At 47.3% G+C, this 14,386-nt stretch overlaps 1 long non-coding RNA gene across 2 annotated transcripts in view; it reads left to right on the top strand.

The window, feature by feature from the left end:
- Nucleotides 1-1,900: 1,900 nt before the first annotated feature.
- Nucleotides 1,901-14,386, top strand: part of LOC106044979 (uncharacterized) — a 63,593-nt gene continuing 51,107 nt past the window's right edge. Inside the window, exons 1-4 of one of the 2 annotated variants that reach the window (XR_010826787.1) lie at nucleotides 1,901-2,276; nucleotides 3,002-3,132; nucleotides 3,986-4,109; nucleotides 12,697-12,819. This is a non-coding gene — a long non-coding RNA (uncharacterized lncRNA). The remainder of the gene's footprint in view (nucleotides 2,277-3,001; nucleotides 3,133-3,985; nucleotides 4,110-12,696; nucleotides 12,820-14,386) is intronic. The other variant, XR_010826788.1, reaches the window with a different exon arrangement.

Genomic DNA, 14,386 nt, shown 5'->3' with positions numbered 1-14,386 from the left:
CAGCTGAGGCAAATCAGGACTAAGTCCAAAAATGCTCTTGATATGAAGGAGGTGTGAAGCTGCTTTGAAAGGTGACTTTGGCATGTGATCCTTGTTATCAGACGGAAGGTCTCAGGGTCAGGGCCCTGCTTTATGGATACTACTGCTTGGGCTTATGTTGGAGTTGTTCAGTGGGACAGTCTGGGTAACCTCTGACTCGAGAGACTTCTGAAAGCTGCTGACCTGGGGGACATAAGCTGAGGAGAAATCCTTTATCACTCTTCCTTTCCATTCTCTAAGCAATTGGTCACTGGAGGTGGGCAAAGCAGCCCTGAGCCATGACCCATCGCTCTCTCTCTTTGCTCTGTGAGCTCTTTCAGAACAGCAGTCCTTGTCCAACAGCCCAGCTGTGGTCCCCCACCCCCCGGCAACCCAAATGCCCTTGTGGGGCTGCCACTGAGCAGGGCTGGGGCTATTCCTGCTGGCTTGGCTCATCCATCACTCCCTTCTGCCCTGCGTGTGCAGTAATCTCTTCTTCCCTTCCTGCAGAGAAGGCAGCGATACCATGAATGAGGATGTGTTTGTGCAGGGGAGGAATGTGCATCAGCAGCCACAGCAAAGATCCCCCATTCACTTCACACCTCCTTTCCAAGCATTACCTGAATATATCCATTAACTTGAACAGGCTTGTTCCTTTATCAAGGATTCCTTAAGAAGATCTCGGCTGACTGGAAAGCTGCGCGTGTGCTTCAGACAATATGTCTGCACTCCACAGTTTTATTTGTTTAACAGGTCTGATAACAGCTCTGCCTATTGCACCAAGAGCCGCCCCACTCAGGCAACAGGTTTGTTCCTTCATCATGCATCAATCTAAACTGATTCCTCCCTGGAGACTCAAGAAAGAAGGTGCACAGTCAAGTTATTCTTTTAAACGCTTTCTGTTGATATCATATTGTTGTTTTGCTGTATTTAAATCACATGAAAAAGGACACGGTCTCTCTCTATACCATTATCTTTTGCTGAGACAAAGTCTGAGGAATGTGTCAGGGAAAGGATTTATCAAAGCCAACAATCCAATAGTTTTATTTCCTTCTTGTCAGACACAGGGCCCTTATTCAGCTCTTTTATAGGAACGCTGGATTTGCCAGGCTGGATCAAACCCAATCTCTGTCTCCAACAGCAGCCAGTGTTGCTGGCTTCCATGGCAGCACACGAATCCCCTGCAGCAGGAGTGCTGCTGGTAACCCAGCCAGGCAGCAGGCTTCCTTCCCACCCCCCGGGAAGACATGGGTGATGTGTTGGAGCAACGAGGTTTATCTCCGTTCTGTAGATTTTAATGCCCGTTGATCTGGTGCCCTCACCCCTTGCTATTATTTACTCTGGAGAAAAGCAAATAAAACCCTGCACGTTGAGCTGAGGCCACTAATGCAGTTTGCGCAAATACTGCACTGGTGTAAATGATGCTGCAGGATGGCCATCAGGCTCACAAGGGGGTGGGTTTGCTCTTCCCCATTATGACCACTGAATATTTTAACTACTGACATGTGTGGCCAATTGTTAACTGTTTTAATCTTTAAGCTGGTTTAAGCCCCCTTGTGTTTCCCTCCCCACCAGCAGCTCCCTGCCTTCGGCTTCCCTGCACTGACCTAACGCCCACACTGACGGCCCAAGCGAACGCCGGGGAGGCTGAACCGCCACAATACAACTTGCCAAAGGGGCTGATCCTGGCTCAGCCAAACCTGAAAGCAGGGAGGGGAGGAGAAAACAGGGACCCACTCAAAATGAGACAGCTGTGGAGGGAAATGGGTGCAGGGACAGAGAGAGAAGAGGAGTGAGATCGCTAAACAGATGGCTGGGGGAAGAGCCGGTGAAAGAGAAGGGAAGCAGACAGATGGAGGACAGAGAGGAGTGGGGTGAGTGACATAAGCAATTCTCTGCACTTGTTCATATTTAATCAAGAATTTGCTGCTGCTGCTATTTGCATTTTGGCATTATTTGCTTAACAGCAGCATCTTAGCAGGCACTGCCAGAGGCCAGGGCCCCAGGAGCAGTGCAGATGCTCAGGGAGCTGGGCTGGCCTCTAAGGGTTGCAGCCCCAGTGGCCGGGCCGCAGCTGGAAGCGGGGTCAGGCAGGCACATGAGAGGCCCACGCCCAACACTGAGCACAAAACCAGAGCAGCTGGACCCATACAGCATGTTAGGGATGAAATGGGGCAACAGCACAGCTTCCTCAACCCGAACAGCCCCTCTGAGGGGAAAATGGCTGCTCCCTGGGTGGAGGGCAGGAGCAGTCTGGGGTAAGTATGGCATGAGAACTTAGAGCTCTTTGGCTCTGACAACTAAAAGTAGGCAGAGGGCCTTTCCATCTTCTTGCACCCTGCTTCACTCCTCTGCCAGTCAGAGGTGGGGTGGCTGGGCCTCTCCATGAGGGCTGGCTTCCCAGGCAGCCTCAGGGCAGGGGCAGGCTCCTTCCAGCAGAGACAGGGTTGGGGGGGAGCTGCTAGGCCTTGGTTTGGGGCAGAACCAGAGCAAAGGTCCAGCAGCGGGGTGTTCTTTGGGGTAGCCTCTTCCCCGCAGCTCTTCTGAATGTTTTGTGTGCCGCCACATCTCGCGGTGCAGCATTGCCCTCAGGTCAGGGAAGTGTTTTGTGGAAGGAGCAGTAGGTAAACTGAGGCACGGGGTGGTTACTCCGAGGTACCTCTGATCACACAAGGGAGCCATAAATCAGTCTGAGAATGGGGCCTGGGAATCAAGATGACTGGCTCATGCTGTGTGGGGACTTGGGGCCTGAGAGAGCAGTACTCACACCAAAAAACATTTTTTTTTTGTGCTCTTACCTATCGTGCCTTGCTTTTTTTCTTTTCTTCCTCCAGCAAGTGATTCTTATTCTCAGATAGAAATTCCAGCTTTTTCAGAGTCTCCCACAATGCATAATGTCTTGTGACTTTGACATATCTTTAGCTGACAATGTCTTAGACCAGTTCTAGGAGGAATAATAAGAGTAATCATTAATATTTGTCAGGTCTAACCCAGCCTTATATCCTGTGGGATCGTAAAGCCTGTTAGCAGAGAACAGGGCTAATTCTGCTCATCACTGCCACCTGCGTCCTGCTCCTACAGGGAGGGTTTTAAATTTGCTTCATAAGCCTCCAGGTAAAAATAGCAAAACAGCCATAACTGCTATAGTATTTTCCACTGCAAGTGAGAAACTGAGGCACAAGATAGGTAACTTGCCTCTAAGTAAATCAGTGGTAAGATACAAGAATTACCAATCTAGTTTCGCATCTTACTGGAGGAGCGAAGAAGTTAATGTTGTCTAGAGTATATTAAAAGTGGAAAGAAAAAACAGGGAGCAGGTAGTCTGAGGAACTAAGGATGGAAGATGGGCTTTCTGAAATGAAGCTCATGCACAGTTGTTGATTTCTTTTTCTTTTTTTTGCATAACAGTAAGTTGAAATGGCCCTTTTAAAATGTTTTAAAGCAGTTCTCTAATTTCTGGGTGACTGAAAGACAAAGGCAACTGAAAACCTCTCTAGTTTTCTCTTGCTCTGATTTTTTTTAATTGTAATTATGAAACTGTCCCATTATCATATTGTGATGCGGAACCTTTCAAGTAATGAGAAATTCAAGTGAAGTCTTGATTACCTCCCCTGAGAACAAAATGTGATGGGGAGGACAGAGGAGGGGGGAGGGGGATTCAGACAAGTTTTATAATAATAAAATAAAGAAAAAATTAATCATGGATCCATTAGTGTTAATACAAATGCTTTATGACTCACCTCAATCACTTTACATTATTTAATAACAGAAAGTCATTATTTCCTGGGAGAATTAGGATAAAACCTATTGGGGAGTTTTGTGTGTCATTTGTGTTTTGTTTTGTTTTTCTTTTTTTTTTTTAAGTAACGTGGTAACTAAAAATTAGGTATTAGGTGTAGTTAGCACAGGACAAGGTGTCGAGGGGTATGTTTTAACCCCTCACAGCTGTTACCTTTCTTGAGCTTAGTGCACTGCAGGTGCCTGGGGAGGACAGCACCTGATGGGCTGTGAAGGTGATTGCTTCGGGTGCTGGAAGAGAGGGGCACGACGGTGCCCAGGGGAGCAGGAGAACGTCTGGAAAGGCTCACTGGGTAAGTCCTGCAGCAGCTACACCCATCACTTGGTTTTAGCTGTGCCTTGGGGTGGTGTGCTGGCTCTGCAGAAGCAGGTACGGGTTCAGTCGCTGTTACCTGTGCTGTCGTAGTTGCTAGATGGCCAGTGGGAGGCCTGGGGGTAAGGGGGGGACACAGGCTGGCTCTGCAGTCCAGGTGCCAAGGCACCTCTGCCAGACATGGGCTTTTGCCTCCAAATTTATTTAGTCTCTTTGAAAGCTGACCTCACGTGTCCCCTACATTTAATTTTTTTCTTGCTTTCTCCTTGTTTGCAGAGATACTGCTACACTCATTAACATTGGTAACACCTTTGGAAGTGGCTTTTAAAACCTGCAGTTGGCCTCCAGGCCAGCATTATGAAAGGGTTGGGTCTTTTTGTGGAAAAGGCATCCCTAGAACAAAGTAAGATGCCTTGTCCCTGAGCAGGTGAATAGTTCCTAAGTGTACCGCTAAAGGAGTACAGGGAGGTCTTTATCGAAGGTTGGCCAAGGGATCCTTCACTAGTTTCAGTGGCACAGTGTGAGCTGGCATCGTTGCTCTGGGGAAATAGATGGGTGGAAAAACGGAGGAGCCATTTGTACCCAGGCTGCTTTTCCATGGGAGGTGAGTCCAGTCCTGCAAGTGGCCTCCTGTACACAAAGCCTGTCTGAGTTTAAAAAAAAAAAAAGGGGGGGGGGGGGGGGGGGGGGAAGGACATGACCAAAGGCATCTCCCAGCACGGGAAGTGGAGCAGCACAAGGATGCTGTCTCTACTGATTCAGCTTTTCAGGTAGTAGGAGCTTGTGCTCCTAAACTGCAGAAGCTAATGGGAATCATGCTTGTGCTTGCTGGAAGGCAGGTTTTAAAGCTGAAGGTTACATGCTACCTGCACGTAACCCAGTGCATTGCAAGGTAAAGGGATTACACGCAGCTTAATCTGGAACTCTGGCTCTGTGAGCAATTAAACTCCAGCGATTCAGCAGCTATGAAAGTTCATGCTGAGAGTGTTACATTCCTCGCGTTACCCTCTTGCCTCCTGTCAGTGAATAGGAACGTGAATGTTAGCTGCAGCTGATGCCAGCCTTGGTGGAAATTTGCTGAATGGGAAGATGTCAAAGTCGTGTTTTGACAAAACTCCTGCTGAAGGGAGCCTGTTGGGGGGGCTGCTGGGAGAAGGGTACTTGGATAAACCCCTCCTTAGCGGTTCAACTGTTGGCCCTCTGTCTTAGAGAGAGGACTTAGCTGACTGATGTGTGAGGGTGGGTTCTCAGCTGGCGTGATTGTCTCCATCTGATCCAGCACTCCCCTCTTCTGTGCCTCAGTTTCCCCATTTGTAAAAAGGGGATCATTAGCTTGAGACAGATGTACTTTTATGTAAAATCCTATACGACCTGATTGGAAAGCACTGCTTCTCAAAAACATTCTTGCATTTGAAAAGCAGATTGAAATAAAAACATTTTCTGTGGAAAACTGCTAAAACAGAATTTCAGTCTCACGTGGAATCCCCTGTGAGTGGCTTGCTGGCTCAGAATGACCTTGCTGTTGAAACTGAAGCTGTTTATATGATAAGCATCTCCCTGTCCCCCCAGGTGCTGCTGTCATAAGGTCCCGGTCATTTTGTGTACTCAGGACAAGAACCAGCGTCTACCTGGCAATGTTCACAGACAACAGGCAGAGGAATTATTCCTCTTTCCTCATCGTGAGGAGCTGAAGGACAGAGGCGAAGGCAATTTTCAGGGGAGCCCCATTCTGTACCAGGGCCAGTGAAAGCACTGGCTTCTGTGTGACTCAGTCCAGTATTTTAAACCCCAAAAAATCCTTTCTGTCTAGGGAAAGACCAGCTGCTTAATCCAGCCGTGGGAAACATGACATGTAACTGTATCAGCGAGAGCTGGGGGCCTTGGGGAAAGCTCCTGCCAGAGCGAGGGCATCCTGAGGACACCTTTGATGGTGTCTGTTTACCTGCACACTGTAATTGCTCAAGCTATTTGCTACATGAGGAGTCAAGAAAGTGACAGAGGCAAACAGGACACCCAATTTTCCGCGGAAAGTTAACTTTTCCAATTGCAGTTGAAAGCTTGGTTCTTTTGACCTAATTTCCCACTCCAAGGGTTAACTGCTCTCTGCGGTACGGCAGGCCCTCCAGTGAGTGCAGCCAGACAATGCCATTTAAGTGAATGTTCCTAGCCTACAGAAGTCCTGGAGATAGCTCCATCTTGCTCACAGTAGGTGTTACATTAGCTGCTCAAACCATATTCCAGTAAATTAGAGCTGGGCTGATTTAGACAATCACTGGGTCATTCTTTCCTCCAATTCCCAGTCTCACACAGAGATAACAGCAGCTGGGGGAAAGCAGGGAGGTGGACGAATAGCAGTTTGCTTGCTTATTAGGGGTTAGATGCAGTCTTGAGTCTGTGATTTGCAGAACACAACTGATACCAGCAACAAAAGCCTCAAAGTTAAATGATGCAGTATTTGTTTCAGGTCTAATAAAGATGCTTAAACAAACGCCAGGCACTTTCTTCTTTAGAGGCAAGCCACTGTATTAAAATGCCTTTATAAACCCGAACAAAACCTATGGTGAGCAGTAATTTTGGGGTGAAAGCTGGTCGCTACACAGCTGGTCTTTTGCATATGGGAAAGCATGGCCAGAGCCCCAGACTGGGTGTCAGGCCACCTAGTTGGTGGTGTGTGCTGGATGACTGGAGACATTTGGATATCTATTTGTATCCTCTAGCTATCGTAAACCTTTTTGAAGCGTGTTTGTACCTTAACTAGTGCAAGAGGAACCTGATTTTAGTTTGGCTTGTGAGTACAACAATGAAATACTGTTATTGCAGTGAGTAGCCTGACCTGCTTGCTAGCGAGTAAGTGAGAAACCTTACAACCCTTCTGAGGTCCTTTTATATGATTTGGTGTGCTTTCAGTCAGAAATGTGTACTACTTGTACTGTTTTCTTCAGGAACCGGGTGAGTGGATATCAGATGTTGTAGTAAGGAGTTCTGCAAGTGTTGGGAGGCCTTTTTTTTGGCCCAGTTTAAGCCTCCAGCCCAGCAAAATATTAAGCAAGTGCTTAAATACAAGAATCTGCCTCAGTGTCTGTGACTGAACCGACTGCTTGACACTGAGGTGCCGCAGTGCAGAATAAGGAGAGGGGCTGCTGCTGCTGCTCCCCGAGGCAGCCAAGCCATGACCTCTTTTTCCTCACATTATAATGTCCCTGGCAATGTGAAATGCAGCACAAATGCTTTGAAGAGGAGTGACTGCAGGTGTGCAACAGCTTCAAGGGATTAAGAAGTGGGAGGAAGCAACAGAAGACAGGAGCCAAGGTGATGTGCAAGTGTCTGTAATTTAAAGGGGAAAAGAGTGTTTGTTTAGCTCCAGAGGATGGGTTGCTGCTTACCTTGATGTTTTCAGCTCTGGTGAGAAATACTGTATTTCTGAAGGTGTGTCCAAGGCAAGGAGCTGCTCCTAAGCTTCAGCATACAAATAGAAAGGGCACCGCAGAGAGAGAATTATTTATCTATCTATTCCCATTGCTCCCTTTAAAACTCACGGTAATGATGTTGCTATGACCCAGGCCTCTAATATTATGTGCCTCAGGTAAGGCAGATTGATATATAAATACCTGAGTTTATTACAGTTGAAAGACCTTTTTGAAAACTCAGGGGGAGGGAGAAATTGTGGGATCTAATCTACCATCCCTGAGGGAGAAAATTAGCCCACGGGGAGTGCTAAATGATACGGAGGCATTTGGATGCGGAAGGAAGAGTGCATCATTTATGAAGTGGGTCAGCTCCATCCTGGGGGGGGGACTGAGGCTAAGTGGGATTTGCCACTGAAGCCCTGGTTCTCAGCATGTTGCCCTCTCAGGACTGAATGGATTCTCCTTAAATCTTGGTTGTATTTATATAGTCCTGGGCTGGGCTGCAGCCTGAAGTCCTCTGTGCTCTGACGTTGAGTGCTGCGTGAGGTTAGGCTCACCTGAACACAAGACTTGAGGACCAGATAATCAAAGAGCAATAGGGATTATGTATCACATTCCCAGAATCAGATTAAGGTTTTTCTGGAATCATGTTTAAAACCCCTCACTTCCCTACCTGCCTGTTCCCGGGGCATTTCCAAGTGTTCAGGGTGGAGACTGAAGGTTTCTCCCTGTTGCCCTGACTGTTCTGCCTGGTTCTGTTGGTAACCTCCACTATTCTGATAATTTTTCCTCACGTGTTAAATCACATTATATTCACAATTGTAGCAAGCGTTTTCTCTGCTATGATCTAGTTGTAAAGTTACAAGGGAGTCACTTTCTGAGTGGTGTTTAAAACTGACAAACGTGGTTGTGTGACTTGCTTTGGGGCCCCAGCAGTTATCCTGGGCCTCCTTCTCTGTTACTCTCCAAGTTATATGGTTTCTCACACACGTGTTAAATCCTCCTGTTGGAGCTGGTAGCACTTTAAATACTAGGTTTTAGTGTAGCACAGACCTGAGGTCCAAAGCATGGAAGATGAACAGCAGCTGCTTGCGTTGCTCCTGTGAAATCTAGGCCTCTGACCTGTGAGTCTAGTCACTGCAGCTAGAGAAGTTACCCAGTGGAAAATATCTTTCCCCAGGGCTTGCACAGACAGGAGCCTCCAATGAATGGACCTACAGCGGTCACATTTCCCTCTGTACTGATAACTGAGCCCTGCTAACCCCGGTGAAGTGCTCTGCTAACAGAAGCAGAGGCTTCCAGGAGCTGGCATGGTCGCAAGGGGACTCTTTGTGGCACAGCAGCATTGATTAGGGACTGGGCATTTTAACAGAAGTTGGGAGCACAGATGTAGCCAGAACTGCATTAACTGATAAAAAGAAAAGTGCTTCTTAACATACTGTGTAATTACTGTGAAACTCATTGCCACAGGAAGCCATCGAGGCCAGGCACTTAATAAGACTCACCAAAAGGGTGGACACTCGTACAAATGGCAGGAATATGTAAAAACATGTTAGCTAATGATGACAAATTTTGCTGCAGGCTTATTAAACCATGCCTTTAAGCCAGTCTTTTCCTGGTAGAGTCCAGAATGATGCTTAATCTGAGGAAGGAGTGAGCTGGCAGACGTTGGGTCTGATGCAGTTTGGCAGCCCCTCCAAGGAGTGGTGAGTTTGACAAGGACCTCATCGCGTTACAGCTCTGTCACTGCGCCTCTGCCCTCTGTAGCACAGAAATCTGCATAGTTTGTGATCAATAAAAGTGGGAGCATGAAGGTGAAACCACGGTTTTCTTCCCCCTAAAGAGGAATGCATTTCCCAGATCATTACATTTTTGGTTCATGCGCTGAGGGTTTGTCTCCCTGGGAAGTTTATACAGTAGATTGAATCTGATCATTGAAAAACTCATCTGGAAAACAAGTTAGATGCGAGTATGAAATGCTCCCCTCCCGACCTGCTTCCCCCTCCTTTCTTCTGTGTACCCTAAGGATGCTGAGGCTGATGGTAGGTTTAGCAGGTTTTAATTATCGTTTACTACCTAGGTGAAGTCTCAGGCCTCTCTTTCTGGATTAATCTCCAGAGAGTGGGTCTTAAATTCTCATTATCTGCCTGAGATGAGTGGGTGGTCAAGGCACATTTTCCAGTGAAAGCTCTGGTTTTCCCACATGCCTCCTGAGTTACCAGTTCAGTGTCTGAGGGCTGATAAGTCTACTTTTAGTAGCTGGATTTGTCTTCGTTCCTGCTTTGCAATTGAGAACTTGGATTTTACCTGTTCTTTCCTCCATGCTTACCTTTCAAGAGGTAGGTAAAATATCTGGAGAGTTTTAAGGGTTCCCGAGTGGGAAAGCAATGACAAAATAATGTTTTTGCAGCCAGGAGTGTTGCTCGTGGGAGGAAAGCTGTGCACTCTGAGCCTTCAGATAGCATTCAGACCAGTACATGCAGTTGCAGAAACCATTTAATCCTGTGCAGCTGCTTCCAGCTATAGCAAGGGCTCCATTTCACCCAGAGGCTTTCTGTCCCTGTGCTCCTGAGAAGTTTGGCATCCCTGTTTAACACCACCACAGGCAGCTAATTCATACTTAAAGGCGATAACCTGGGTGGTGGTGAATCCAAGAGGTGCCTGCATGTGTTCAACTGATTGTGTACGTTACAAGAACTTGGTCTGATCACAGACACAAAACACAAGATGCAAAAGCAGGGGACTGGATGCTGCTGGTGTCTCTACTAGGGTCACACTGATGCAGTGAGTTAAATGGGAGACAGCCGGAGCTTGTTTGTTTTGGGGGTGTAAATGGTGCGGGGAGCAGAGGTGAATGTGAGCAACATGTTTAGCCCTCCTGGCTGTGATCAAATCCTGCAGAGGCAGGCAGAAGGAGAAATGGGAGTTCCAGCTAAACGCAGATATTCCTCCTGCAGGATGCATCTCAAACATCCCACCTCTTGCTTGCTTTCACCTGGAAGAAGTTACAGCTACAACTTATTTTTGCTGATCATGCACCTCTGCAGGGTTCGGCACCGAAGCATGTACAGGCATGGAGGAGATGGCATCCTCTGGGCAGGGACGGGGGCAAAGATGAGGCTTCGGTGGGCAGGCACTGGGGAGGAATTTAAGGCCAGCAGCAGGAAGCTGCTGAAAGCTGCTCGCACACAAAAGCAGGCCCAGCCTGCACCAAAACGCTCTGTAAGAGAGCTGGAGGATTGCTAGGGTTAACAAGTGAAAGCTGCCCTGCCTGCTTTTATTCCCTGCACAGCAAACACTTGTTCTGGTTATAAATGGCTCCATGAAGAATTTATTTCTTTTGCTGTTTCTGGGTTCTGTATTCCCATGTTTCTGTTTTCGAGCACAGAGGGATATCACTCTTGCTTTGTGTTCTGCTGTCCATCTCCTTCCTGTGCTCTTTTTCTTTCCCTCCTACAGCAGAGCCATTTAGGCATCCATAAAACTCCAATAAAATTTTCTCTCCCACATACTTCTGCAAGAGCAGAAAAAATGTCTGCTTCACTTCACAGACATTTTGATGTGGGGGGAACGGACTTTATATTAAAAAAAAAAAGTGAACGGTGAGTAAAATAACAAGCACAGAGAAAAAGGGCGGCTTTCGCAGAGCTGATGTACTCCCACCAGCTCACCTTCAGAGCAATTATGCCATGTAAATCTCCCTTTTGCAGGAAGAGCCAAGGAGAGCCAAAAAGGGCACCAGGCATTTCGGCTTGTGCCCTGAATAGAGAAATAACCCAAGTATTAACACAGCTTGGCCGCGAGCCAGATGCCTGTGCATGGAAACATATTTAAACCATTGAATAAGCAGGGTATAAACAAGAATTTTCAAAGTTTGGTGCTTTTTGCAACTCCAGGCAATGAGAATTAGAGTCTACAGTTATTAAGTTCCCATCTGGTGGCTTCTTTATGAAGGAATGATATTTGCATGTTTCCAGCAGAGAAAAGCTGTTTTTAGCTCAGATAAAATGGAACATTTTGCGACGGTATGGGAAATAACAGATGATGCTGATTTTAGCAACTGGGGTTGTAGGTTTCACCAGCTGCCCTTTAAAAAAATTATTTATCTTTAAGTAACGGCAACCATTGTTTTTCCTAGTACCCTTAAAACCCACTGACTTGGAAGACTTTGGTCAGAGGAAATGGTGAAGGCGTCTTATAGAGAAAGGAAATAACCCGTAGGCAGATCCATTGAGACCTCATTCTGGATACGTTTTCCCTTTTCGTTTTTTAACTTTTAATTTCAGGAGGGTGCAAGGCTGATGTAGCCACAGGTAACCAGGTTGCAAAAGGGCCTGATTATTTTCTTTCTTGTAAGAGCAGTTAGCAGGAAGGATTCGCAGTCGCTGCACCGCATTGCTACTGCGGGGTTGTTAGTATTCCAAAACACACAAGGCAGGAGCCGCATGGATTAACCTAGGAGGAAGCCAGTGCCTGGCTTGTTTTGAAATATCCTTTCCCAACACTGCAAACTGAATATGGTTTTGGAACCAGACACAGCTTTTCAAACCAGCCTGCTCATCCGCTGCCAGCTTAGAGCCTTAAAAACTATAAATACAGCTTGGGCAACAACAGAACCACACCGCTGCTCAGACACAAGCGCTCTCCCACCCAAACAGCTGCTCTGCTGTCACTGCCAGAGCCGGGGGGGGGCACGTAATGCCCCAGTGGAGCTGCAGCTTGGGGACTGCAGCAGGAGGCAGGACCCAGGCTCAAAACAGGGTTAATATCCCGCTCCCCACCCTGAACTGAGCTCAGCAAATGCGGTGTAATTAAGGGTGGAAGGCATGGTGTTTTGCTCGCAGGCGATGTGGTGTGTAGGTGCGTTTTAGGTTCAGGGATGGACACGTCCATCTGAATGCGCACGTGCACCCTATCTGAAGCCTAGCAGCCTAGGCATAATGCTTCAGTATTGCACTACGCCACACAGCTCCAAGGGCGGTATTTTTTATAGTAACATGATCGCTGGTCTATCCCTGAGTCTCATCAGATGAGGTTACTAACTGGGGTTAGCTCGTGGTACCTGGTCCTGGAGTAAAAGTGATGCTGCAGCGCAGGGCTGCAAAAACTGCCATATACTAGTGAGTATTTCAGTTAGGCTTTTCTTCTTGCCTCCTCCAGGGTTTTCTGTTGATGGGTAAACACAAGAAGCAACAAGTCGGAGGTTCTGACTGGCCAGGGAACTGCTCTTCCAGAGATATGAAAACCTCGACAGCGTTCGACAGCGTTGGAAAGCTCAGCCAGGTATGTGCGATCTGCACCCTGCGGACTGCATCCTTCCAGGGCTTGCCAATGGAAAGTCCTGAGACGCTGAACTTATTTCATTTTTAACCACGACCCAGCAGATCCCACACTTTGCTCGGGGCTGGCTGGGCTGCTCTGCAGATGATCTTGCGATGTTATGACAGTACAGAGAGCCATTATTCCAAGTGCTTGCCAATCACCAGACTGCTGCCAGTCTGTGTCAAATGAAGCATCCCAGGCCCTGTCACATTAAATCCAGCAGCTCTTTCATTTGGAGCAGAGCGGTGTGTTTATTTGTGCTCCCTCCCCTCCTTTTGGGATGCCACACTCAATCATCTCAGGGGTTTGGTCTGCCTGTGCAAAGCTTGTAAGCACAGCGAAGCTCAGCACCCCTTTAAGGGCCCCTCACACTGAGGCAAGCTATGCTGTCGGGTTCTTTGCTGTGGTATTGCTTTGGAAAGAGATGGGTATAAATAAGGGGGAAAGCATGAAATATCGGTACTGCAGACAGCGTGGTTCCAGATCAGTCCAGTGAATGTCCTTGGCCCTGCCATGCACGCCAGTGCGAGGGCAGGGTGTCACAGCCTGATGAGTTGTTGTAAATGAGAGCAGAAGATGCAGAGTAGTGGCACATCTGCTTACACCGGTCAAGGCACCTCCATATCCCTGACTTGAAAATGGGAGGGATGAGGAGTAGACCAGTCTCTGCAAAGAGAAGATCAAGCCAGGTAGCCTGCTGCAAAAAAAAAAAAAAAAAAAAAAAAAGAGGGATGGAAATGAGGATGTATCCTCACCTGAAGCCCAAAATCCACCAGAGCTTGCTTGTTTTGTCTGCAAGCATTGCGGTACTGGGCTGGATTTTTCCAAGGTGGTGCCCCCACTGTGTTTCCAAGAAGCCAACGTGCCTGCCCCTGTGAGCTCTCTGGGGAACAGCACCAAGCAGGATAGTGCTGCAGCAGTCATCTGGAAAGAGTGCAGCCACTCTCAGAGTGTGGGTTTCCTGGCTGCACTGATCCTCAGGCAATGGTGACCCCCTGAGGAGAATTGTCCCATTCATACGCAGGCTGCAGGTGGAAGGTGCAAAGAAAGGTTTGTCCAAAATGGGGAAAAGAAGGCGAAAAGATGATGAGCTGGCTGGAAACAGGAGTTCAGCCAGGAACCAGGGTTCTGCACATAAAATGTTGTTCTGTCAGCTCAGATTCCCCTGTCCCTGCAGGAAAGCTGCATGAATCAAGTCACTCAGTGTAGAGGTTGTGAAAACTGGTCAGCTTCTTTTGCCTTCATAGCTTGGGAGAAAAGAGTGGTTTGTTTGATTTTTTTTTTTTTTTTTTTTTTCATTTATAATGCATCTGCAGTAAGAGGTGATTCATTTCTTGTCAGTATTTGGTGTTTAATTTGCCTTCTGTAGGATATGAATTCAGATGTTGTTATGGTTTTGCTCCTTTACCAGAATTAAAAACAAAATGCACAGTTAAGACAGAATTCCAGTTCTTCCAATCATTTGACAGAATGAAGCCTGCAATCCAAATTAACTGAGTTTCCTCGTTACCGTTGTCACTTTGCATGC

This window comes from Anser cygnoides, chromosome 27 (assembly GCF_040182565.1).
Source record: "Anser cygnoides isolate HZ-2024a breed goose chromosome 27, Taihu_goose_T2T_genome, whole genome shotgun sequence".
Classification (NCBI taxonomy): domain Eukaryota; kingdom Metazoa; phylum Chordata; class Aves; order Anseriformes; family Anatidae; genus Anser; species Anser cygnoides.
The sequence above is the reverse complement of the archived record's forward strand: the minus strand, read 5'-3'. Positions and strand labels throughout refer to the sequence as shown.